General features: G+C 43.8%; 1 long non-coding RNA gene across 2 annotated transcripts; it reads left to right on the top strand.

The window, feature by feature from the left end:
* The first annotated feature begins 108 nt into the window (after positions 1 to 108).
* LOC139584997 (uncharacterized) lies at positions 109 to 5,191 on the top strand. 2 transcript variants are annotated; one of them, XR_011676894.1, is made up of 2 exons: positions 109 to 642; positions 3,678 to 5,191. It is a non-coding gene; the product is annotated as an uncharacterized lncRNA (long non-coding RNA). The 2 variants fall into 2 exon arrangements; XR_011676893.1 differs by having other exon boundaries at positions 503 to 642; positions 3,665 to 5,191.
* The last annotated feature ends 20,470 nt before the right edge of the window (positions 5,192 to 25,661 follow it).

Raw genomic sequence — 25,661 nt, 5'->3', positions numbered from 1 at the left:
GCGGCTGCCCCAGCCCCTGTGCCGGCTCCGGCACAGCCCGTCTGTCCCGGCCCGTCTGTCCCGGCCCGTCTGTCCCGGTCCCGGTCCGTCTGTCCCGGTCCGTCTGTCCCGGTCCGTCTGTTCCGGTCCGTCTGTTCCGGTCCGTCTGTCCCGGTCCCGGCCGCCGGGCCCGCGGCCGCTCCGCTGGCCGTGCCGGCGGAAGGGGCGGGGGGTCCGTCCTGCCGTGTGCACCGTGGGTACCGCGCTGACCGCACCGAGGGGGGGTCCCGTCTGTCCCATCCCCGGCTGCCCTGACTCTGCTCGGCTCCCGCCGCTGCAGCCGGGGTCAGTCGCCGGCTTTGTCTCTGCCGGATCAGCCGCCGTGAGCCATGTGGGGCCGATCCACGCTGCAGCTCGGTCTGCACCGGAACAGCCCCTGGGCGATCCCGGCTGCAGACCCCGCCTTTGGAGCACCCAGACCCTGAGCTGTGCCGATCCCCTCGGGCGATTCCCCCTGCAGACCCCGCCTTTGGAGCATCCAGACCCTGAGCTGTGCCGAGTTCCCACGTCCTGCCCTGAGCTCCGTTCCCTTAGTAACCACAGCTCCGGCTGCTCAGCGGAACTCTCTAAAGGAATCACCTTATCGAAACACTAAAAGTTCAGGTAAAAGCAAGTCCTCTCCTGATTCATCCTAAAAATGCGGGAGAAAAGCTATAGAAGATAAAAATCCAAAAAGAATGGGATAAAGGGATTAGTCTATTTGCATTAAAAGAGGCTCCCATAGGACGGGCCGGTCCAGGGTTTGTAAATGCTCCTTTGACTTCGTGTGAGGTCTGAAATTTTAAGAAATAAATAAAAGGGATATTTGGAGGATCCCATAGGCATAGCTGAACAATTAGACCAATTTTTAGCTCCAAACATTTATACTTCAGAAGAGATGTGGTCTGTAATGAAAATAATATTTTTCTCAGGAAGAAAGGCAGTTAATCAGAGCAGCTGAAATAAAAGCTTAGGAAAAAAGATAATCTACGGGGACCCCCAGAGAAGACAAAATGCCAACTGTACCTCCTGAGCGGGGTAAAAATAAGGAGGAGGGGAGTAAACACATGAATAATTATTGTAATTACATAATCAAAGGAATAAATGCGACAGCATATCAAAGGCGAAATGCAGGGGAAAAAAAAAAGGTTTTTAAGGGACAGCTTTTCGAGGGGAAAGAAGAAACTGCAACTAAATAGATAAACAAACTTAAGAGAAATAGGAAAATGGTCCTACGTAAGCAGAAGATCTGAAAATCTTTAAAGAGATGGGCACAGAGGAGGAATAGGGAGGTCATAAGCTCTAATTTTCTGGGGGGAACAAATACCATCTGGAGCCTGTGATAACTTTAAAAGTGGGTCCCCAAGAAGAGGAATTGGAATTTGTAATAGACACAGGGGCAGAGAGAACCTGCCTGTTAAACATTCCAAAAAGTTATAGTGTGAGCAAACATAGAGTGAAAGTAACAGGGGCAAAGAGGGAAAGTTTTACATTTCTGCTCATTAAAGATGTAGTAATTGAGGGAAGAAACTAAAATTTGGATGGGAGATGTCTTATTGGTCCCAGGGGCAGGTAGCAATTTATTGGGAAGAGTCTTACAAGTGCAATTAAGAATAGGAGTTATATCAGAAAATGGGAAAATGAGAGCTAGAGTTTTAAAATTATTTAAAAGAGGATGAAGAAAAAAAAACCAACAAAGAAGTTTGAGGTGGGGAAGGAAATAGGGGAGGATTAAATATCGACCCCATAAGGGTTACAATTGAGAGAGAAGATTGTCCCGTACGTGTACGTCAGTATCCTGTATCTTTAGAAGGACGGGAAGGTTTGAAGCCAGTAATAGAAGGACTAATAAAGGATGGGGCATTAGAACCTTGTATGTCTCCTCATAATATCCCTATTCCCCCAGTAAAGTCTGATGGGAGTTATAGACTAGTACAAAATTTAAGGGAAGTTAATAAAAGAACTCAGACTCACTACCCAGTGGTAAAATATCTTGGACACTTAATAAATAAAAGTAGCTAGAAAACCAACCATGAGAAAATTGCAAGAATTTTATTCATTCTCCCTCCCTCTTCAAAGAGAGAGAGATCAGAAAATTTCCTAGATTATTGAAATATTATAGATTGAGGGGTACACACAAGTAGCAAAATTCGTGTATGAAAAAAACGGACAGAAGGAGATGATATAAAACAGACCAAAGAAGATATTGTTAAATTAAAAGAGTTAAGTTAAAACTAGCCTAAGTACCAGCTTTAAGCTTACCTCTGTTAGAAAAGTCATTTATCCTTTATACATAAATACAGAAAATGGAGTAGCTCATAATATTTTAATTCAAGAGTAAGGAAGAGTAAAAAAATATCTAGTAGCTCATATATCAAAGATGTTAGACTCAGTAAGCCACAGCTAGCCAGTAGGTATTTAACAGCTACTGCAATCCTAGTAAAAGAATGTTGTAAGCTTACTTTTGGAAGTAATTTAGTTAGGTTCAGTTCATACCGTCTGAGGTGTGTTGAATCAAAAAAAACAGGTAAGAAGAGAAGAAAGAGAGAAGTTGAAGTAGGGAGGTGGTTAGCAAACTCTGAGATGTTAGAATGTGAAGTGATGACATCTTGGTGCTAGAAGAGAGCAGAAGTGTGAATGCGGGGTTTTTGCATGAAAGGCAGGGAAGTGTCTCAACACACGGTTGTTAGGAGGTTATTCAATGCCGAACTGAGGTCCAGAAAGGGTTTAGCAGAACGGGCTCTCCTTGAAGGGAAAAGAGGATAAGTTGACTAGAGAAAGGAAAAGAATGTCAGGAGCACCTGGGGACGCCAAGTTTGGGGTTGTCAAGGTTGGGAGGTGTCTGCCCGCTCCCTACGAGCGGCGGGGTCTCGGAGGCTGCGGCAGGCACCGATCCATGGAGGTGACCCGGTGGCGGTGCTGGCAGCAGGGGACACACGGGTTTGCCAGGCAGGAGCGGGCTGGCTCCGTGGCGGAACTGCCAGGGGGCTCCCAGACTGCCGGGGTCCTGAGTCGAGGATGGCTGCGTCGGCCCTGGAAAGTGGGCCGAGAGAGAGAAGGAAAGAGAAAGAGAGAGAAGAAGAGAGAGAGAGGGCAAAAGGGACCCAAGGCTGCCCCCAGGGTCCCCATGCCCGTGGCTGCTCTCCCCTGCTCCGGCCCTGCAGAGAAGTGGCAGCACGGCATTGACAGCAAGGCCGTGAAAAGAGCGGGAGGGGGCTAGCACTAAAAGATAAAATCAAAGCAGAGATTGCTGACTCTCCAAACCTCACAAAGTGGTTTGTTTTTCTTAAGTAAGAAAGGTTTTGGTCTTTTCTTTTGTGTGTTTTGTTTGCTGTTAAAAAGAAGTTTGGTTTGGTTTTTTTTCCTGAAGAATGGGTTTTTAAGGCTAAAACAATAAAATGCTGCCCAAAAAGTAAAAAGCAATAGATGTGATACGTCTCGTGTTAAAATTGGTCTAGCTTTTCCTATTTAACTAACTGTAACTCATAAAAAGAAGAATTTGCCTCTGCAGCTATTAGCACAGCTGGATAGAAGAAGAAGAGGCTGCTGTGGAAAAAGCTTTTAGCTAAACCCAGAAAGTTTGGAAGAAAAGTGAATGGTAAAAGTTAATGCAGTATTATCTTGCTTTTATTACTATGCTATTAAGAAGTGCTTTCCAGGTACTACTGAAGCAACAATCAGAATCACGGAAAGAGGGTGAATTCATGCCAGCAGAATCAAAGGACTTGTGAAGAAACCTGAGGAATGGACTATCGCATTTAAACCGGGTGATACCGAACTGACTTTCCAATGGGGACTGAGTGGTAATAGTTTGGAAAAAGCCAAATGATCCAAGAAATGTACAAAGAACAACACAGAATTAAGAATTAAGATGACGCTTATACCACTGGTTTCAAGCACTGCCTGGTTTTATTCTGGTCTTGCCTGAATAAAACATCTCCTTAGGGGAGGAATACTCCAGACAGAAGGATCAAGACTGTTTTTGTGTTCTGACCTTAGCCTGAGAATTGTACAGGGGAGAAGGGGAATTACCATTTCCATCAGTAAACTTTATTTGATTCATTCCAATACTGGACATGCTAGCTGGGTTATAAGTAAATGCTTGAATTGTGAGAATAATTAGTATTGTAGTTCACAACATTTATGCTCTTATTGCAAAAAGTGTTAAAGTAATAACTTAGCTTTGTGGATGGGAATTATTAGTGCCTGGTGAATGAGAGATACCTGAAGAACGGTAAGAGACCACAGTTAAAGGGTGTCAAAACCAATTTGCCTGGAAATTAGTTGAGAGAATGTGACAAGGAAATAGAGGGCAAGACCAGATTGGCCTCTGTATTTCTCCACTGAGAAGATCAAATACACCTGCTGTGGATTGCAACCTCACAGGCCTGGGAGATGGGAGTATAAGGCATACTGGACCTCTGTTATTCCTGTTTCTGGCACTCATTTGTTCTCTTTTCCCTTTCGGGATACCAGCAAGATCGTGTCACAAATGCTGCAGAAAGCATCACGTGGAAAGAAACCAAAGTTCCTCTTTAATTACACACACCTATGTCAACAGCCACTGTTATAACCCATCCAAATTAAGAACCTGTAGGCAAAACGGAATAAATTATTGGATTACAAGAAACTTAGGAAAATGTGGTAATGGATTTGGAATTGAATGTCTAAAAGGAGAGAGATGGATTTGTTTTAAATTTAATCTTGAAGATATGGTTCAAGAAGATTTGGTAAAAAAAACAAATAATAAACAAAAAGGTAAAACCAGCACAGCAATTGAACTCTGTATTGACCCCAAATTATCTATTGAGTCGTATTACAAGACTCCAAGCAGTTATGGAAATGATAGCAAATGGAGCCGCCCAGGCTTAGAGTTATTATCAAGTCAGCTAAGCCAAACAAAAACTGTAGGGTATCAGAATAGGTTGGCTTTACACTATTTATTGGCCAAAGAAGGGGGTGTTTGTAGAAAGTTTAATATATCAAATTGTTGAAATTGATGAGCACAGAAAAGTCATTCTAGAAAAAGCAAAAGAAATCAAAGAAGAAAAAAAATATATATGTGCATATAATAACTGAGGTACCAGTCCAAAAATTAGAAAACAATGTTAAAACCTAGCTGGTAGGGTAATGTATTAGAAGAAATTAAGGTCTTTCATTTTATGTGTTACAACTGGTTTTATATTTCTTCCTTGTGTAATCCCCTGTTTTATTTTGCCAGCATAGTCCAGAAGATGCAAGTAGATAAGAAATATTGCTCAAGCCAAAGGATTTACAAAGAATAAGAGTGGGGATTGTGAAAAATGCAGGTATTTTATGATTGGCTTTTCGGAAATATTAAAATGAATATTATATGTGTTGTGTTAGAAAGTAATGCTGTATTAATTCTCTTAAGTAGTGTGTTAAATATAGTTTTAGGTTACAAAAACTGTTAATATAGAAACGATGCTATGTAAGATACTTTTTTTAAAGAAAGGACTTGCAGCGAGATAGCGGCCAAAGGACACCTGGATCTTTCAGAGAAAAAGAATGTATTGCCCACTTATCAGAAGAAACAAACTTCTTCCTGCCTCCAAGGCGCTGTTAGGATTAGAAGGAAGAAGTGGATGATGACCAGACAGAATCCTGTATTTGAATGGAATTTATGCACCATGTATGAAGTGTATGACTATGCAACAGGCTATTGCTTTTAAGGGTTAATCCTTTGTTAACGAGGGTCCTTTTTCGGGCCCGTGCTGCCCAGAGAAAGGTACCCGGACGTCCGCAACTCTTTGTTTTTGTTGTCTCATACTGTCTTAATTCAAATTGTCCAAATTATTATTACTCTAATTGTATTACTATTTTTACAACCATTTTATTACTATTAAACTTTCAAAAATTTTAAAAGCAAGTGATTGGCGTTTTTCACACCAGTCTGTTAGTTGAAAATTATCAAAAGATTTTTGTGAGTTTTCTAATTTTGGCATTAATGCTGGTGAATTTTCAGGGTTTACTGTCTAATTGTGGGTCGAGAAATCTGTCCCAAACACTGAGGGGACTCTGGAGCTATTTGGGAACAGTTCTTTTTTGAAATTCTTTTGTGTTGGGATCAAAGGGCTGGCATTTGCAGGGGCAAAATAATTCTCTGTCTGTCCTGTATTTATTAAAGCAGCTGTCATATTCCAACCTCCTCCTCCTCCTCCTCCTCGTCGCACGGTTTGTGTGCATGGATGTGGCTGTGCAGATGAATCGTGACACAAAATAGTCCCGCTGGGTGCTAGGAGTGTGGAAGGCGAAAATGCGGAGGCACACCAGGTATCGGTTGCTCAGGGTTACGCGCTGCAGGGGGATCTCTCGGTGCCCGGCAGAAGGAGAGACGTGGAAGGATACGTGCAAGGTGCTGCAGTTTTCGCCTGCTGTGGTGCCGTGTATAGACGCAGTGGCGGCAGAAGTGGCGTGACGGGGCACAGGGATGCCGGCTGTGGCCGGACAGCGGCACGCAGCGGCTCGGAACCGGGACCGAGCTGTGCCAAAGCTGCGGCAAACGCAGCGGGGGGTGGCGGTGGGGCCGTGGAGATAGAACTGCGCATGCGTGCGGCTGATCCCGGGAGCAGCGCTGTGGTTCGATGAGTCGGCGCAGAGTGATATCGCTGGTGCTGGGGTTGTAGCAACTGCGCATGCATGGGTTCCGTCACTGCCGCGGCGCGGGCAGTCATCATGGCGGCGGGCAGGCCGGGGGGTGCGGGAGGCGGCGGAGCTGCGGGAACGGGAATGGGGCTGCGGCTGCGGCCGTGGAAGGGAACGCCGGGACGTCCGTGGTTGTAGGAGGCGGCGGAGCCACGCCATCCAGCAGCTCTGAAGCGGGAGGGTGCGGTGGGGAAGGCGGAGCTCGGCCCGCCATGCAGCGGCGGCGGCAGGAGAGGGGAAGCGACCACGGGCGGCGCTGACGGGAGGCTGGGCTGGAGCGCCACGGCACCGCCACGGGGTGCCTTGGGTGGCTGGGGCGCCCCGGTAAGACAGTCATTAAAACACCCTAAAAATTATTTTAAAAGCCCTGAAAAAGCCCTAAAGGTATCCTAAACATTTCCAGAGAATTCCTAAAAAACTCCTGCAAAAACCCCCCTAAAATATCCTTAAAAATCCCTGAAAAATCACCTGAAAGACCCTAAAAAACTGTTTAACCCCTACCTGTAACACTGTGGCCTCCAAACATCATCTCTACCTATTAATCGGGGTAACTGCAAGACCCTCAAACACCACCACAATCACCAGCTTGAGATGGTCTGGACAGCACCAAATAAAATAAAATAAAAAGCTTTATAAAAAGAAAAATTAAAAATAAAAATTAAATAAAAAATAAAATAAAATAAAATAACTGCTTTAAAAATGGGAAAATAAAAAAATAGAAAATTTAAAAAAATAAAAAGCTTTAAAAACAGAAAAATTAAAACTAAAAATTAAAAAAAATTATAAAAAATAAAAGAAATGCTTTAAAAATAGAAAAATTAAAACTAAAAATGAAATAAAAATTAAATTAAAAAAATAAAAGAAATGCTTTAAAAATAAAAAAAATCAAAACTAAAAAATTAAATAAAAAATAAAATTAAAAAATAAAAGAAATGCTTTAAAAATAGAAAAAACAAAACTAAAAATAAATAAAAAGTAAAATTAAAATAAAATCAATGTTTAAAAATAAAAAAATCAAAACTAAAAATTAAATAAAAAATAAAAAAAGCTTTAAAAATAGAAAGATCAAAAATAAAAATTAAATAAAAATAAAAAATAAAAAATGCTTTAAAAATAAAAAAATCAAAACTAAAAATTAAATTAAAAAGAAAATTAAAAAAATAAAATAAATGCTTTAAAAATAGAAAAAGCAAAAAATAAAAAGGAAATAAAATATAAAATGAAAAAGATAAAATAAATAGTTTAAAAATAAAAAATTAAAACTAAAAATGAAATAAAAATTAAAATTAAAAAATAAAAAAAAGCCTTAAAAATAGAAAAAATAAAACTAAAAATGAAATAAAAATTAAATTTAAAAAATAAAATAAATGCTTTAAAAATATAAAAAGCAAAAAATAAAAATGAAATAAAAGATAAAATTTAAAAAATTAAATAAATAGTTTAAAAATAAAAAATTAAAACTAAAAATGAAATAAAAAATAAAGTTAGAAAATAAAAAAAGCTTTAAAAATAGAAAAATTAAAACAAAAAATTAAATAAAAAATAAAAAAGCTTTAAAAATAGAAAAAGCAAAAATAAAAAATGAAATAAAAAATAAAATTAAAAATAAAATAAACGCTTTAAAAACAATTGAAACAAAAAATTAAATAAAAAATAAAATTAAAAAATAAAATAAAAAGCTTTAAAAATTGAAAAATCAAAAATAAAAATTAAATAAAAAGTAAAAAATAAAAAAATGCTTTAAAAATAAAAAAATCAAAAATTAAAAATTAAATAAAAACTAAAAAAAATAAATGTTTTAAAAATAGATAAAGCAAAAATAAATATGAAATAAAAATAATATTAAAAAATAAAATAAATAGTTTATAAATAAAAAATGAAAACTAAAAAATAAAAAATAAAATTAAAAAAATAAATGCTTTAAAAAAAATAAAACAAAAATTAAATTAAAAAAAATTTTAAAATAAAACAAAAACCTTTAAAAATAGATAAATCAAAAATAAAAATTAAATAAAAAATAATCTAAAAAAAGCTTTAAAAATAAAAACCTCAAAACTAAAAATTAAGATAAAAATAAAAATAAAAAAATCTAAACACTGCTTCAAAAATATAAAAATTAAAACTAAAAAAAAATAGAAAATTAAAAAATTTAATAAATGCTTTAAAATATAAAAATTAAAACTAAAAAAAGGTTAAAAAAAGCTTTAAAAATAGGACAGTTAAAAAAATATTAAATAAAAATTAAATTTAAAAAAAAATTAATTAAAAATAATTAAAAACCAAACTAAAATCCGTAAAGTGCTGTAAAGTGCCGTAAAAGTTCCATAAAAGGTAGTGTCGTAAAGCGCGACTGTCGTAAAAGGTGCGGTTTTACGACAGTCGCGCTTTACGGCACCTTTTACGACATTCGCGCTTTACGGCACCTTTTACGACAGTCGTGCTTTACGGCACCTTTCACGACAGTCGTGCTTTACGGTAGCTTTTGCGACAGTCGTGCTTTACGGTACATTTTACGACAGTCGCGCTTTACGGCACCTTTTACGACAGTCGTGCTTTACGGTACCTTTTGCGACAGTTTTACCACAGTCGCGCTTTACGGCACCTTTTACGACAGTCGTGCTTTACGGCACCTTTTACGACAGTCGCGCTTTACGGCACGTTTTACGACAGTCTCGCTTTACGGCACCTTTTGCGACAGTTTTACGACAGTCGCGCTTTACTGCACCTTTTGCGACAGTCGCGCTTTGCGACAGTTTTACGACAGTCGCGCTTTACGGCACGTTTTGCGACAGTTTTACGACAGTCGCGCTTTACGGCACCTTTTGCGACAGTTTTACGACAGTCGCGCTTTACGGCACCTTTTGCGACAGTCGCGCTTTACGGCACCTTTTGCGACAGTTTTACGACAGTCGCGCTTTACGGCACCTTTTGCGACAGTTTTACGACATTCGCGCTTTACTGCATCTTTTGCGACAGTCGCGCTTTACGGCAGTTTTACGACAGTTTTATAGAAATTTTACGGCACTTAACAGCACTTTAAAGTTTTTATTTTGTTTTTCATGTATTTTTAATTAATTTTTTTTAAAATTTTTCTATTTTTAAAGCTTTTTCTTTTTTTTAATTTATTTGTTTTTATTTTTAATTTTCCTATTTTTAAAGCTTTTTATATGATTTTTAAAATTTTTTTAAATTTAATTTTTAAATTTAATTTTTCTTTTTTCAAAGCTTTTTATTTTTTTAGTTTTGTTTTTTATTTATTTTTAATTTTCCTATTTTTAAACCTTTTTGTTTTTTTAATTTTTTTTTAAAGCATTTATTTTATTTTTTAAATATTTATATTTAATTTTTAATTTTTCTATTATTAAAGGTTTTTATTTTTTAAAATTTATTTTTAATTCTTTTTTAATTTTTCTCTTTTTAAACTGTTTTTTTAATTTTATTTTTTTATTTTTATTTTTAATTTTTCTATTTTTAAAGCTTTTTATTTTATTAATTTTTATTTAATTTTTATATTTAATTTTTTTATTTTTAAAGCATTTATTATATTTTTTAATTTTGCTATTTTTTGAATGCTTATTTTTAATTTTTCTATTTTAAAAGCATTTATTTGATTTTAAAATTTTTTTATTTAATTTTTTATTTTTCTATTTTTAAAGCTTTTTTAATATTTTTTAAATTCGTTTTTATTTTTAACTTTTCTATTTTAAAAGCTTTTTATTTTATTAATTTTTATTTAATTTTTATATTTTTTTTTATTTTTAAAGCATTTATTATATTTTTTAATTTTGTTTTTTATTGAATGTTTATTTTTAATATTTCTATTTTAAAATAATTTATTTGATTTTTAAATTTTTTTTATTAATTTTTAACTTTTCTATTTTTAAAGCTTTTTAAATTTTTTTTGTTTTTATTTTCTATTTTTCTATTTTTAAAGCTTTTTTTTAAGTTTTCTATTTTTAAAGCACTTATTTTCTTAATTTTGTTTTTTATTTATTTTTCTATTTTTAATTTTTGTATTTTTAAAGCATTTATTTTTTAATTTTGTTTTTTATTTTATGTTATATTTATTTTTTCTATTTTTAAAGCAGTTATTTTTTAATTTTGTTTTTTATTTAATTTTTACATTTTAAATTTTCTATTTTTAAAGTTTTTGATTTTTAAATTTTATTTTTTATTTATTTTTATTCTTAATTTTTTTATTTTTAAAGGACTTATTTTTTTAATTTTATTTCTTTTTTATTGTTATTTTTAATTTTTCTATTTTTAAAGCTTTTTTATTGTTTAATTTTATTATTTAATTTTTATTTTTAATTTTATATTTTGAAACCTTTTTTTTATTTTTAACTTTTTTTTTTTCTATTTTTAATTTTTCTATTTTTAAACCTTTTAATTTTATTTATTTTTTATTTAATTTTTATATTTAATTTTTCTATTTTTAAAGCATTTTTTTTTAAATTTTGTTTTGTATTAAATTCTTATTTTTAATTTTTCTATTTTTATAGCATTTATTTTATTTATTTAATTTTATTTTTATTTAGTTGTTATTTTTAATTTTTCTATTTTTAAAGCATTTTTTAAAAATTATTTTTATTTTTAATTCTTCTCTTTTTAAAGCATTTTATTTTTTTAATTTTATTTTTATTTTTTATTTCTAATTTTTCTATATTTAAAGCATTTATTTTTTTAATTTTGTTTTTTATTTAATTTTTATATTTTTCTATTTTTAAAGCTTTTTATTTTATTTTATTTGGTGCTTCCCAGACCAATTTAAGGTGGTGATTGTGGTGGTGTTTGAGGGTCTTGCATTACGGCACTACATTTTATGGAACTTGTACGGCACTTTACAGCACTTTACAGTTTGTTTTTTTTTATTATTTGTTTTTAATTAATTTTGTTATTTTTTTTTTTTTTTAAATTTTTCTATTTTTAAAGCATTTTATTACATTTTATTTGGTGCTGCCCAACCCATCTGTAGTGCATTTTTATACTTTGCAATACTTTGAAGTAATTTTGTTTTGTATCCCCATATTTTTCCCAAATGGTTTATCCCAAACTGTACCCTCCTCCCTTTACCTGTGTTATCCCTCTCCCGGGATGAGATCATCCCCAAACCCCCACCCTGGCTCTCTGTCAATCACTCAGCCTCCCATCCCCTCCATCCAGAAGTTTCAGTCCAAGTCATCGAGTGATTAGCCAGAGGCTGGGAGTCAGCCCCCCAAGCCTTGCCCCATACGCTGTCCTGTATGTCCATCCCCCAGCATCCATCCCTTAGGATCACTTAATGGTTGGTAGGATGTTATCTGCTTTTGGTTTCCATCTCCCTTTAAACGTGACCTTGGCACATCTCCCGGGGGGCTCTCGGCAGGAGGCCCGGAGGTGCAGGAGCTCCTTTTGGACTCCTAATAAAACCTTGGAATAACCCCTGCTAAGAGTCGGCGCTTTATCTTCTACCGCTGTCTCTGGTGTCTCTTGTGCTGCAAAGGCGACCAGCCCAGGTGCCCTCAGTACCCTCGGGGCACACACAGAGAGTGTCTGCCCCCAGGCCAGGTGCCCTCAGTACCCTCGGGGCACACACAGAGAGTGTCTGCCCCCAGCCCAGGTGCCCTCAGTACCCTCGGGGCACACACAGAGAGTGTCTGCCCCCAGCCCAGGTGCCCTCAGTACCCTCGGGGCACACACAGAGAGTGTCTGCCCCCAGCCCAGGTGCCCTCAGTACCCTCAGGGCACAGAGAGTGTCTGCCCCCAGCCCAGGTGCCCTCAGTACCCTCGGGGCACACACAGAGAGTGTCTGCCCCCAGCCCAGGTGCCCTCAGTACCCTCGGGGCACACACAGAGGGTGTCTCCCCCCAGCCCAGGTGCCCTCAGCACCCTCGGGTGTCTCCCTGCTCTCGGCCGTGCCAGGGCTGCCGACTCGGGACCGGCCGAGGGTTCCTGAGAGGCTCGCACAAACCCGCTCGGCCGCTGATTGAGGTGGTGTTTGAGGGTCCCCAGGACGAGGGAGGAGACGAGAATCTTGACTCCACCTTTCAGAAGGCTGAAATATTATTGTATGATCTCTATTATATTAAAAGAAAATGAGATATTAGAACTACACTAAAAGAGCAAGGAGACATCAAAAAGCTGGAAAGGAATGAATAATAAAAACCTGCTCACAGCCCCGACACCGCTAGACCATGATTGGTCATCAAGTAGAAACAATGCACAGGAGACCAATCCAAGATGCCCCTGTTGCTAAACCATGTCCAGCCCACACTCCACAGCCAGCAGATTGTTATTGGTTCCATTTCTGTTCTGAGGCTTCTCAGGAGAAAAATCCCAGCAAAAGGATTTTCATCAAACACGTCAGTGCCAGGTGATGGCACAGGCAGCATCGGCCGGCCGAGGTCACTGTGTCATCCCTGCCAGCCCAGGTGTCACAGCAAGGAGGAGAGAGTTCACCCTGTGCTCAGCCTGCAATACAGAGCAATACAACACAACACACATATTAACACAAGATGATAACCTTTTTCTATTTCCATTACATGTGGATTTATTGTTACAGGAAACCCAAAACAACAAAAGCACACAAAAAACAGCACTCATCTACCATTAACACCCTCTTCAAATGACACACAAACTCACCATCCCTCCCCTCACAACTGCTAAATTACACCCCAGCAATCATTGGTCCTCGGGAACGTGGTTCCCGGGAGCCTCCAAAAAATCCTCCTGCCTGACGAAATACCCGGTCCCTGGACGGTCCGCGCCCAAACTTTGGCGATGAACGTCGCCTCGCTGACCAACCGGGACCGGGGAAAAAAAAACCCAGCCGGGGGGAAAAAAAAAAAGAAAAAAAAAACCCAGCCGGCGGGGGGGGGGGGAACCCGGCTAGGGATTTTTTACTCTAAATTTACAAATGAGTTGAAAAACCTGAAAAGCAAAAGTCACACACACGGTTAAATCCAGTCAGCATGCGCTCACACACGCAGAGACGAGCAGACACAGACAGACACAGACACGTGCTCTCACACATGCTCACGCACTCCCCCCATTTAAACGTTCCCTGCGGCTCTTACTCGAGACACTGAAGAACGCGCTTCCACGCTTCTTCTGGCTGCTGCTCCTCAACGTCAAATGGTAGATTCTGGGGAAATCAGTAGCCTCGGGGACCTGTGAGACGACAGGAAGCGGTCAACGAGTGGCTGACAGCTAGGACTTGTCCCCACTCTGACCAATAAATTTTCTACCCAAAATCCCATAAAAGACAGATGAACAGTAAAGTTTTTATAACTCTTCTACCTAACTGTGAATATGTGCCAGGGCAGGGCAGCTCCGACCATAAGTGGTACAACATGAGTACACACGATATAAGCCGACGCATACAGTGCAAGTGTACATGGAGTGTAAGTACATACAGTATAAGCCAACATAGGTACACACAATGTAAGTAAGTACATACAGTATAAGCCAACATAGGTACACACAGTGTAAGTACATACAGTATAAGCCAGCATAGGTACAAACAATGTAAGCACATACAGTATAAGCCAGGACTTGAGGTAGCTCTCTGGAAGATACGAATTCTTGAGCCCTATACCCCTTGGGAAGATGGAACCTATAGAACTGCTGCAGTCACGTGAGGAGGGTGTAAGACGCTTCCTCCAGAAGTCCAAGAGAATCGCGTGGAAAAAAAGGCACTACCAAAGCCGCTAGTGAGAAGGAAGATGGATGAGAACATCTTGTCCCTTTGAGACATTCCTGTCTCAAAGAGTAAAAATGTAAAGATGCTGGAACAAGGGATATCCGGAAAGGAACGTGAGTAGAATACGGGAGATGTGGCACGGAATAGTGCCAATAAAGCATCGAGACATAACAAAGGCCTGTGACACGTAAGACAATGGACAGACTACATAACACAGACACGGACGACATAACACAGACACGGACGACATAACACAGAGACAAGTGGCAACTGCCTGGCACTGTCCCCGCAGGGACCCAAGATTCCTAACGCAAGATGAGCCAGAGGCTGATGATGCCAAAGGAAAGAAAGCCCTATGACAAGAGCACGTGATGATGAAATGGAACTCGTTAAAAGAAGTTAGTGCTGAAGTAGTTAAGAGGATGCTCGAGAGGCTCGGCGAGCCTAGAGAAGGAAGCCGACTGCCGGGTGACCGTGGCCGTAGCTCCGGACGTGAAGGTGAGCTCCTCGGGGGAAAGATCCGTGACGACGTCGAGTCGAGGGAGGCGGACGACGCAAAGTACATGAAAATGTGGAGATGGGTCGGAACTGCCCTGCCCGGCAAAGGCTCTGGCGAGGCTGAGGGGAAACCCTCTCCCTTTACTTCCAGAGAGCCCATGCCCCTACAGACCTCTACGCTAAGCTGACATCAAATTGCCTCCTGTGAGAGTAAAGGTTTTTCCCCTTCTCCCAGCCGCTGGCCCCGACACTTAGCTTTTGGAAGAGGAGCGGACAAAATCCATCCTCGGTCGCACGTGGATATTGAGATGCTCTCCGTGTGTGCTTCGGTGCTGCCGTTTCCAAGCTTTGGCTATGAGGCTCCTCTGGGTACCTAAGACAAAACAGAAAACCTGACTATTGCCCTGAAAGAGAGTAATCCTTGGGACTCGTCCGCAGCACTGCCCCGGCTCACCTCAAATCTTGATTTGACTCCGGAGGCTGCCCAGAAGATACCTGCGAAAAGAAAAGGTACACGCTTAGCATGCTGCTGTGTAACGCTCACCTATGGGTCAGCCTGCCTAAACCCCGACTCACCTGCCCTCCTCTGTTCCTTGGCGTGCCTAGGGCAGCAACAGCACCTGCAAAGAAACAAAGCAGAAAATTTGCTGAGATACTGTGAAAAGACAACCTCCCAAATCTGACAAGGATGCCACACCAATACCTTAAGCCTGCACACACCTGGCACAGATATGGTCGGCCAGGATAGATGGCAAGTGGACCACCTAAAAGAAAACAAAAACAAGAGGAGATGCTTAGAGCTGCACAAAAACTGAGACATCAGCAATAACAACTGCTTCTGTACGCTACTCAATGCTCACCTTGCCCACTCAGCCTTGACTGCTGCTCTCGGCCTTGACTTCCTAAAAAGAGAGACAAAGAACAATGCTGTAACAGCCACCATTTATGCTTCCTCTGCAGAGACAAACAGTGACTGACCTGCTCGGGGCAATCCCCTCACCTGGGATGGGGGGCTCTGCCCTGGATTTTATCCGTCTGCATCTGAAAGAAAGTTAGGACAAGAGTCAAAGAGCTGCAGGATAACTTAAGAGCTCCAGATATCCTGTGTCCATCTACAAATCCCACCTAGAGTCCAACTACACCCACATTACAAACTCCAAGTCCCCAGGACTTCTCCTATTGCACCAGGCTATGCGGCAGGGCAGAGCAGCTCCGGCACAAATGTGTGTGCACACACCCGTGACACAGGACAGACAGGACGTGACAGACAATGGGGACACAACACGGACAGAAACCTCCTGGCAAGGAAAATGGCTGCGAGGACTGAGAGAATGCAAAAGGAGATGACCGAGGGGAGACGATGGTGAGCTGATGAGGCTCAGAGAAACCTGGAGGAACAAGATGCTAAGCGAATGATTTATTCCAAGAACTGCAAAGATGGATGCCCAAGAATCCTACGGCCAGAAGCCTCTACCTGTCCTCACGTTCTTTCAAGTCCTACTCCGCCATAATGGATCCTGGCGGGGCACAGCTGTCCACACAGCTCAGAACAAGACCTGAAAAGTCACCTGACCGGATGCTTCTAAAGAGACAAGAGAGTCTGATGCCTGTCTGAGCTCCTGAGGCCAAAGTTCTATGGCCTGGCTGCCAGGCCGAGGAATGCAGAGATCACAGATGCTAACAATGATGCCAGAGTTTCTGACAGGCCCCTCCAAGGCCTAAGGTAAAGGACATGACATATGCAAACACACATAATACACAAAAGACAAGTGACACGATACACACCGGGACTGCTCTGCCCTGCGCACCTCAGCACTGTGATCCAAAGTCAGGCTTTGCTTTTAGGGGGCCTAAGGGGCCACTTCATGGACATCCCCAATCTCCAAAGGAGACTCAAAAACCCCCCCCAGTAATTCCCAAACCAGCCCCCTGCTTTCATCCCCCCTGTGGGTCGCGGCCCTCTACTTATCTCTCGCACAGCTGGGGATGCCGGTCTCGGGTGCAAAGAAAGGCCACCTCGTCAGCCGGGAAGGTCCTGCTGGCACCGGGCTGGTGTCTCTTAGACAGCTGTGTTAAAGAAAACCAAACATCAGTGCCTGATCTTGGCAGCCCATCGGCCAAAACCCCACAAGTCTGCTACTCACCCTGCTCCTAAGAACGCTCAGCTGCTGGGGCCCCACGCTTCGGGCACGCTCAGAGACTGAGGCCGTCGTCACAGGGGCTGCCTGGGTTAAGAGGAGATGAGGTGATTTGGCATGGCTGAAACCTGAGGGGGCCCTCGCTCCTCCTCCCTACTTCCCCGACTCACCGCAGCTCCTCGGCGGTTCCTGACCTGGCACACAGGGCCCATGAGAGCGGCAAACCCGGTCCATCGGCCGCTGGGGATGGGAGCCTGGTGTGCTCCGAGTGGATGGCCTAAGGCACAAAAACGAGAATGGAGACTTAGACTTGCCCCAGGAATTGAGACCTCAGCAACAAGAAAGGCTACTGATCACCTTGCTCTCCTGAACTTGACTGCTGAGATCCAGATTTACTTCCTAAAAATAAAGACAAAAAACAGCGCTGTAACAGGGTCACCCTTGACACTCCCCCTGCACAGACAAATGGTGACTGACCTGCTCAGGGGAACCCCCTCACCCAGGATGGGGTGCTCTGCCACAGGTGCAATGCATCTGCACCTGAAAGAGAGTTAGAACATATGTCAAAAACCTGCAGGATAACTCAAAAGCTGCAAACACCTCAGGTCAATCTAGGAATGGCATCTAGAGTCCAACTACAGCCCACATTACAAATTTCAACCCCCCAGGGCTTGTCCTATTGCACCGGGCTATGCAGCAGGGCAGAGCAGCTCCGGCACAAATGTGTGTGCACACACCCGTGACACAGGACAGGACGTGACAGACAACGGGGACACAACACGGACAGAAATCTCTGGGCAGGCAGGATGACTGCAAGGACCGAGAAGATGCCAAATGAGATGAGCAAGGGGAGACCGATGGTGAGCTGATGAGGCTCAGAGAAACCGGGAGGAAGAAGATGCTAACCGAATGATTTATTCCAAGAACTGCAAAGATGGATGCCCAAGAATCCTACGGCCAGAAGCCTCTACCTGTCCTCACGTTCTTTCAAGTCCTACTCCGCCATAATGGATCCTGGCGGGGCACAGCTGTCCATACAGCTCAGAACAAGACCTGAAAAGACACCTGACCGGATGCTTCTAAAGAGACAAGAGAGTCTGATGCCTGTCTGAGCTCCCGAGGCCAAAGTTCTATGGCCTGGCTGCCAGGCCGAGGAATGCAGAGATCACAGATGCTAACAATGATGCCAGGGTTTCTGACAAGCCCCTCCAAGGCCTAAGGTAAAGGACATGACATATCCAAACAACACATAACACACAAAAGACAAGTGACACGATACACACCGGGACTGCTCTGCCCTGCGCACCTCAGCACTGTGATCCAAAGTCAGGCTTTGCTTTTATGGGGCCCAAGGGGCTGCTTCATGGACAGCCCCCACCTCCAAAGGGGACTCAAAAACCCCTCCCAGTAATTCCCAAACCAGCACCCTGCTTTCATCCCCTCTGTGGGTCGTGCCCCTCTACTTATCTCTCGCACAGCTGGGGATGCCGGTCTCAGGTGCGAAGAAAGGCCACCTCGTCAGCCGGGAAGGTCCTGCTGGCACCGGGCTGGTGTCTCTCAGACAGCTGTGTTAAAGAAAACCAAACATCAGTGCCTGATCTTGGCAGCCCCTCGGCCAAAACCCCACAAGTCTGCTACTCACCCTGCTCCTAAGAACGCTCAGCTGCTCGGGCCGCACGCTTCGGGCACGCTTGGAGACCGAGGCCGTCGTCACAGGGGCTGCCTGGGTTAAGAGGAGATGAGGTGATTTGGCATGGCTGAAACCTGAGGGGACCCTCGCTCCTCCTCCCTACTTCCCCTACTCACCGCAACTCCTCGGCGGTTCCTGACCTGGCACACAGGGCTGGCGAGAGTGGCAAACCCGGTCCATCGGCCGCTGGGGATGGGAGCCTGGCGTGCTCCGAGTGGATGGCCTAAGGCACAAAAACGAGAATGGAGACTTAGACTTGCCCCAGGAATTGAGACCTCAGCAACAAGAAATGCTACTGATCACCTTGCTCTCCTGAACTTGACTGCTGAGATCCAGATTTACTTCCTAAAAATAAAGACAAAAAACAGCGCTGTAACAGGGTCACCCTTGACACTCCCCCTGCACAGACAAATGGTGACTGACCTGCTCAGGGGAACCCCCTCACCCAGGATGGGGTGCTCTGCCACAGGTGCAATGCATCTGCACCTGAAAGAGAGTTAGAACATATGTCAAAAACCTGCAGGATAACTCAAAAGCTGCAAACACCTCAGGTCAATCTAGGAATGGCATCTAGAGTCCAACTACAGCCCACATTACAAATTTCAACCCCCCAGGGCTTGTCCTATTGCACCGGGCTATGCAGCAGGGCAGAGCAGCTCCGGCACAAATGTGTGTGCACACACCCGTGACACAGGACAGGACGTGACAGACAACGGGGACACAACACGGACAGAAATCTCTGGGCAGGCAGGATGACTGCAAGGACCGAGAAGATGCCAAATGAGATGAGCAAGGGGAGACCAATGGTGAGCTGATGAGGCTCAGAGAAACCTGGAGGAAGAAGATGCTAACCGAATGATTTATTCCAAGAACTGCAAAGATGGATGCCCAAGAATCCTACGGCCAGAAGCCTCTGCCTGCCCTCACGTTCTTTCAAGTCCTACTCCGCCATAATGGATCCTGGCGGGGCACAGCTGTCCACACAGCTCAGAACAAGACCTGAAAAGACACCTGACCGGATGCTTCTAAAGAGACAAGAGAGTCTGATGCCTGTCTGAGCTCCTGAGGCCAAAGTTCTATGGCCTGGGTGCCAGGCCGAGGAATCACAGATGCTAACAAGGATGCCAGGGTTTCTCACAGGCCCCTCCAAGGCCTAAGGCAAAGGACATGACACATGCAAACACACATAATACACAAAAGACAAGTGGCACGATACACACCGGGACTGCTCTGCCCTGCTCACCTCAGCACTGTGATCCAAAGTCAGGCTTTGCTTTTATGGGGCCTAAGGGGCCGCTTCATGGACAGCCCCAATCTCCAAAGGAGACTCAAAAACCCCTCCCGGTGGGTCCCTACCCTGCGCCCCGCTTTCATCCCCTCTCTGGGTTCTAGCCCTCTACTTATCTCTCAGACATCTGGGGATGCAGGTCCGTGTCAGGTGCAAAAGAAGGCAGCCTCAACATCTGGGAAGTTCTTGCTGGCACTGTTGTTCAACAGCTTCCTGTTGTTTCTCAGTTAGCTACATGAAAGAAATCCAAATATCAATGCACGATCTCTGCAGCACACTGGCCAAAACCCAACAATTCTGCCACTCACTGTTTTCCCAAGAATGCCCGGCTCCTGGGGCCGCACCCTTCGGCCGCGCTCCGAGGCTGATGAAAAAACAGGAACGGATGCTTAGAGTTGCACTGGAAAGAGAGACTGGAGCAATGACAACTGCTTCTGTACCCTACTCAATGCTCACCTTGCCCACCTCACCTTGACTGCTGATATCCAGCTTTACCTCCTAAAAAGAGAAAGAACAGTGCTGTAACAGAGTCACACTTTACACTCCCCCTGCAGAGACAAACGGTGACTGACCTGCTCGGGGGAACCTCCTCACCCGGGATGGGTGGATGGATTTTGCCCTGGATTTTATCCTTCTGCGTCTGAAAGAAAGTGAGGACAAAAGTCAAAGGGCTGCAGGATAACTTCACAGCTCCAAACATCTTCTGTCTATCTAGGAATATCATCTAGAGTCTGGCAACACCCCACAAACTGCAAGTCCCTGGGACTTGTCCTCTTGCAGCAGCCTCTGCGGCAGGGCAGGGCAGAGCAGCTCCGCCACAAACATGCGCGGACACCCGTGACACAGAACGTGACAAACAGGGGGACGACAAACGCAACACATCATGCTTGTGGTGAGGGTCTCGAGGGGAAAAGGCAAAAGGGACCCCAAAGACACACTAGGTAACACGGTACGCCGGACAACACGACGTGGACCGGAACTGTTCTGCGCTGCCCGCCTGAAAGCTGCCATCAAAAGTAGAGCCTCTCCCTTTAGCTGTCCTAAGAGGCCCCTTGGAGGAGATTGCTTTTCCCTCTGCTAATTTTTAAATCTGTCCCAGGAACTCCCGACCTGCTGCTCTCCCATTGTGCCATCTCCAGGCCGTGGCCCTGACTTATCTTTTGGATGATCGGTGATGTGGATCCACGTTGCGCCTGAAATGAGTCTGCCTCGGAGGGCCCCGTGATCGCCTGTTAGCCTCTCGGCCAGCTACAATAAAGAAAAACAAAACCAAAGTATGAGTACAGAGTTATGTGGGCCAAATCCCAGCGAGTCAGATACTTGCCCTCTCCTGAGTGTGCCTGGCTCCTTCAGGCTCCAGCTTCATCCTGATTCCAAGGCTGTGGCCATTATTATGAGTGCCACCTGGGTTAGAGAAAGGCAAAGTGAAATGGCATTCCTGTGAGTGTAGTGGATGACCTTGTGTGCTGTAAGATGTGTGAATGCCTCTGCTCAGCTTCTGAAAAGCCTTGGGGTGGGGTTTCAAATAATCCCCCTTTCTCACCCTGCTGCCTTCAAAACCACCCCCCCAACAATACCTCCTAACTGGATACCCGCTCACCCTCCCTCTCCTAGTCACAATCCTCAACTCACCTGAAGCCTCAATCTCAAACATCACCTTGGACGCTGGGCAGATCCCTCTTGTGACACGATGAATCTGCTGAAAAAAGTGTTGTAATTGACACAACCTGGAGCCTCTGGAAGCTGCGCTCCTCCTAAAAAAAATACAAAACAATATAAGAACAAAACCAGAAATTACAAATGCGCTTTACCACCCCTAAACACAAAACCCAAAATTGTGAATGTAAATACTCCCTGTATTCTATGCTGTTTTCTTCACAGTATCTTCAAAGCCTCTGTTGCTTTAGATGCCCAGAAACACCTGCTGAAAACAAGCTGAAATAAGCTGAAAGAGCCTCTTACCTGAAATGAGAGGAGAGCTCTGACCCCAGCACCTACCAGAGGAGGAATGAAGGCCCTGGGCAAAGGCTGGGGTTAATATACCCCTGATGGTGCCCGCCTCTCGTTCCCATGGCACCCAGGAAAAGGGAGGGGGCTGATCCCACCGGGCATAAAAACCCTCAGAGCGGCTGCAGGTGTTTGGCTTCTCTGATTTGATTTCAAGGGGAGCAAAGGGCTTGTTATAGAAGAAAACTCTTCATAAAAATAACAGCGCTTTCTTTTTTTGCAACAACTATTTGGAGCAAAAGGGCAGAAAACAGGTAAGAAATAAAAGTTTCTGTTTAGACAGCATAACTAGATAAATTGGTAATCTGCTGTTAACTTTCATAATTATTCCTTAGTGGCTATTAAGTAGTATTTCACATGTGTCTGAGCTGGGTGGAGAAAATTGTCTAAGTCTCCTTGGGACCTCTAATTAGGCCTAACTACATTGTAAGTAAAAATAAGAAAAATAAAAGCTTCCCAGGCAGTGTAAGGGTTAAGTGCATGCCAGGCTCACCCTGCTCTGAGATACTTGGTCCTATGGCACAGGAAGAAGGGCCCTGAAATGTAGTTTTAAACCCTTAAAATGCTGAAAAAGGCAGAGCTTCCTTCCAGTGCACCCCTCAAACAGAGGAAATGGGGCAGTTACCTCTACTGAAACTAATACAATAGCAAATAAATAGCTTCTGCCCTTTAATTTATTCTCCTTAATACTGGGAAAAGAGGGGTTTTCATCACTTTAAATCTCTCCAGTGATGAAAAAAGAGGGATTTTTCCCTCAGTTCAAACTCTTATGGAGGGATAGCTGGGCTTCTCCCTCAATTTAGGCCTCAGGACAACAAAAAGGGGATGGCTACCCTTAATTCAAACCCTTAAGAAACATTGTCAAGATTTTCCCCTTCTACTTAAACTGGAAAATAATAGAAAATGAGGACTCCCTGTCAATTAACACCCCTAACAGCATAAAAAAGGCAGGGGTTCTTTCAACTGAGACCATTAAAATTGCAGGGGAAGCAGACTTCCTCCCAGTTTGAACACAAAAAATAAAGGAAAAGGAAACTTTTTCCCTTTTTTCTAAACCCTTTTTCTCCTAATAACCTCTCTCCTTTCTGGGAGTGCTGTGAGGGTCTGGGGGCCCTGGGGAGGGACTGACACAGTAAAAGGGGAAAGTTGAAAGCCCTCTCCTGGAACCCCACATGCTGCCTGGCCTGCTCAGATGCTGCCCCTTGGCAAAAGGGCTCTTCCCTTGGCATTTTCTCAAAGTGATGCTCCGTGCCCGGGTGGGTCCGGCTGCTCCCTAGTCCGTGCTGGATGCTCCGACCGTAGTTCCTGGAGGGACCCTTGGGATGCCCCGTTAGCCCCTCTGGACTAGCGGCTCCCTGTGCGGGTGTGCCCAGGTAACCCTCTGAAAGCAGCTGGGCACACGGGGGCTGCTAGACCTTGGAGTGGGCTTGAGGTGAAGAAAGGTCCTGTGAGGAGTTCCTTCCCCTGCACAGCCCTTCGTCTGCCCCTTAAACCATGGGCTGCCAGACTTTCCTTTCTAAGGAAATTAACCGTCTTTCCTCTCTGTGTGCCCGTGGCCGAAACTGCGATTCGGCCTCCAAAACCTCACGGACCGCGGCTGCCGACGCCGAGAACTCTCGCCGCCCTTGGAGGGCCACGTGCCTCCTGCGAACGGACGTCGACGCGCAGCGGGGCTGAGTTTGGCTTTATGGGGAAGAGGGCCAGCGCAGGATTTGCTCCTGCAGGAGCAAAGCTGCCCCCGCCAAGAACTCGGGCTGCCCTGGCAGTGCCGAGCACCTCCTGCAAACTGGCGTCGGGAGACGCGGGGGGTGAGTTTTTCTGTGCAGAAGTTCTCCCAGACCAAAGCTGAGAGCATCTAACCCTAACCACAACAACTTAGCTGGGTCTAAAACTTACAACCTTCGGACTGGCGGCGTGGGACCCGACCCGCTGTGCCGCCGCTGGCCCCTTTCTAAAGCATTCCACTGCAGTCCTAAAACTCTGCCTTTTCGGAGGGTGTTTCCTCTGACCCTGACCATAATCTTCAAAATATGCTAAAGACTCATAAAATGGCTTTGAAAAAGCCCCAACAATACCCTAAGTAGTCCCAGAAAAGTTCCTTCCAAAATCTCCTAAATACCTTTCAAAGTCCTGGAAAGAAACCTCACAAAGACGTGCTCAGTCTCCGAACTCTACCTCTTGCTGTCTAGCCCACAGATGTCGTCCCTACCTTTTTGCAGTGGGTCTGTTGTCCTCTGAGGGTTCTGTCATTGTGCTGCTGTGTGAGGGTTGCTGTCTGGTCTCGCTGTTAGGGTTGCTGTGTTGTGCTGCTGTTGGGGGAAAAGGCTGTTTTTAGGGGGGCTGCTTCGGCTGAGGTTAGGGCTGGGGTGAGGGGTGGTACAGCTGTACCCTGTACCCCTGATCTCCACTGGACTGTCCAGCCCTCAAGCCCTCTCCCTTTACCCCTCAACCGGTCCCTCTGCCCCCCAGCCCTCAGCTCCTGTGTGTCACCCTTGACCCCTCTCCTTTGCCCCGCAGCCCCCAGCTTCTCTGTGTCACCCTACAGCTGCCCCTGCCACCCTCAGCATCTCTGTGTGTCACCCGCTGTCCCCTCTCCCTGTTCCTCCCTCAGCTCCCAGCCTCTCTCACCCTCAAGCCCCCACAGTGCCTCTCAAGCTGCCCCTCAGCTTCCATGTGTTGTGCCATGAAAAGACCCTAAAAAAACCTAAAAATTCCCTGAAAACCTCCTGATCTTCAAAATGTCCTAAAAACTCCATGAAAACCTAAAAACAGCCTCAGAATGCTGTTAGAATACACTGGAAATATCCTACTTTTAAAAAACCCCTAAAAATCCCCAAAGAACCTTTAGAAATTCCTAAATATACCCTAAATAGTCCAAAAAGAGCTCAAAAAATACCCCAAAAATCCTTAAAATGCCCTGATAAGACCCTAAAAAACCTAAAAATTTCCTCAAAAACCCTAAAAATACCCTAGCCCTAAAAAGTCCTACACATACCCTCAATAGTCCTAAAAAAAACCCCAAGAACACCCAAATCCGCCCCCAAACAATTCTTAAAAGTACTAAGAAAGCCCTTAAAATACCCTAACAAAATTTTTTAAAAGCCCTGAAAAAGCCCTAAAAGTATCCTAAACGTTTCCGGAAAATTCCTGGAAAACTCCTCCAAAAAAGCCCTAAAATATCCTTTTAAAGCCATGAGAAAAACCCTTAAAAAAAACCCTAAAAAACTGCTCAGCACCCAACTCCTACCTGTCACTCTCTAGACCACAAACATCATTGCTACCTTTTTATTAGGGTTGCTGCCTGCAGCTGCTGGGAGACTTCTGGGGCTGTCCCAGCATTGGGGTTATTGCCTTGTGCTGCTGTTGGGGAAAACTGGGGTCCTAGGGGTGCTCTTTAGGATGACCTTGGGGTTGGGTTGAGGGCTGCTGCACCTGTACCCTAACCCTACCTGGTACCCTGTGTCTTTTGTACCCCTAACCCTCGGTGTGAGCTCTCCATCTGTCAAGCCTCCCCCTCCTTGCCCCTCAGCCCGCAATATCTGTGTGCCACCCCGAGAACTCTGGCGTTGTCCCTTGGCCCCCTGGCCTCCACCGGGCACTCTCCACCTGGTTAGGGGTGGTTTTTAGGGTAAGGTTAGGGGTGGTGTGAGGGCTGGTTCACCTGTCACCCTCAAG

This window comes from Agelaius tricolor, unplaced genomic scaffold, assembly GCF_023055355.1.
Source record: "Agelaius tricolor isolate 1412-34295 unplaced genomic scaffold, bAgeTri1.0.p SCAF_69, whole genome shotgun sequence".
In the NCBI taxonomy this organism is placed as follows: Eukaryota; Metazoa; Chordata; class Aves; order Passeriformes; family Icteridae; genus Agelaius; species Agelaius tricolor.
The sequence above is the reverse complement of the archived record's forward strand: the minus strand, read 5'-3'. Positions and strand labels throughout refer to the sequence as shown.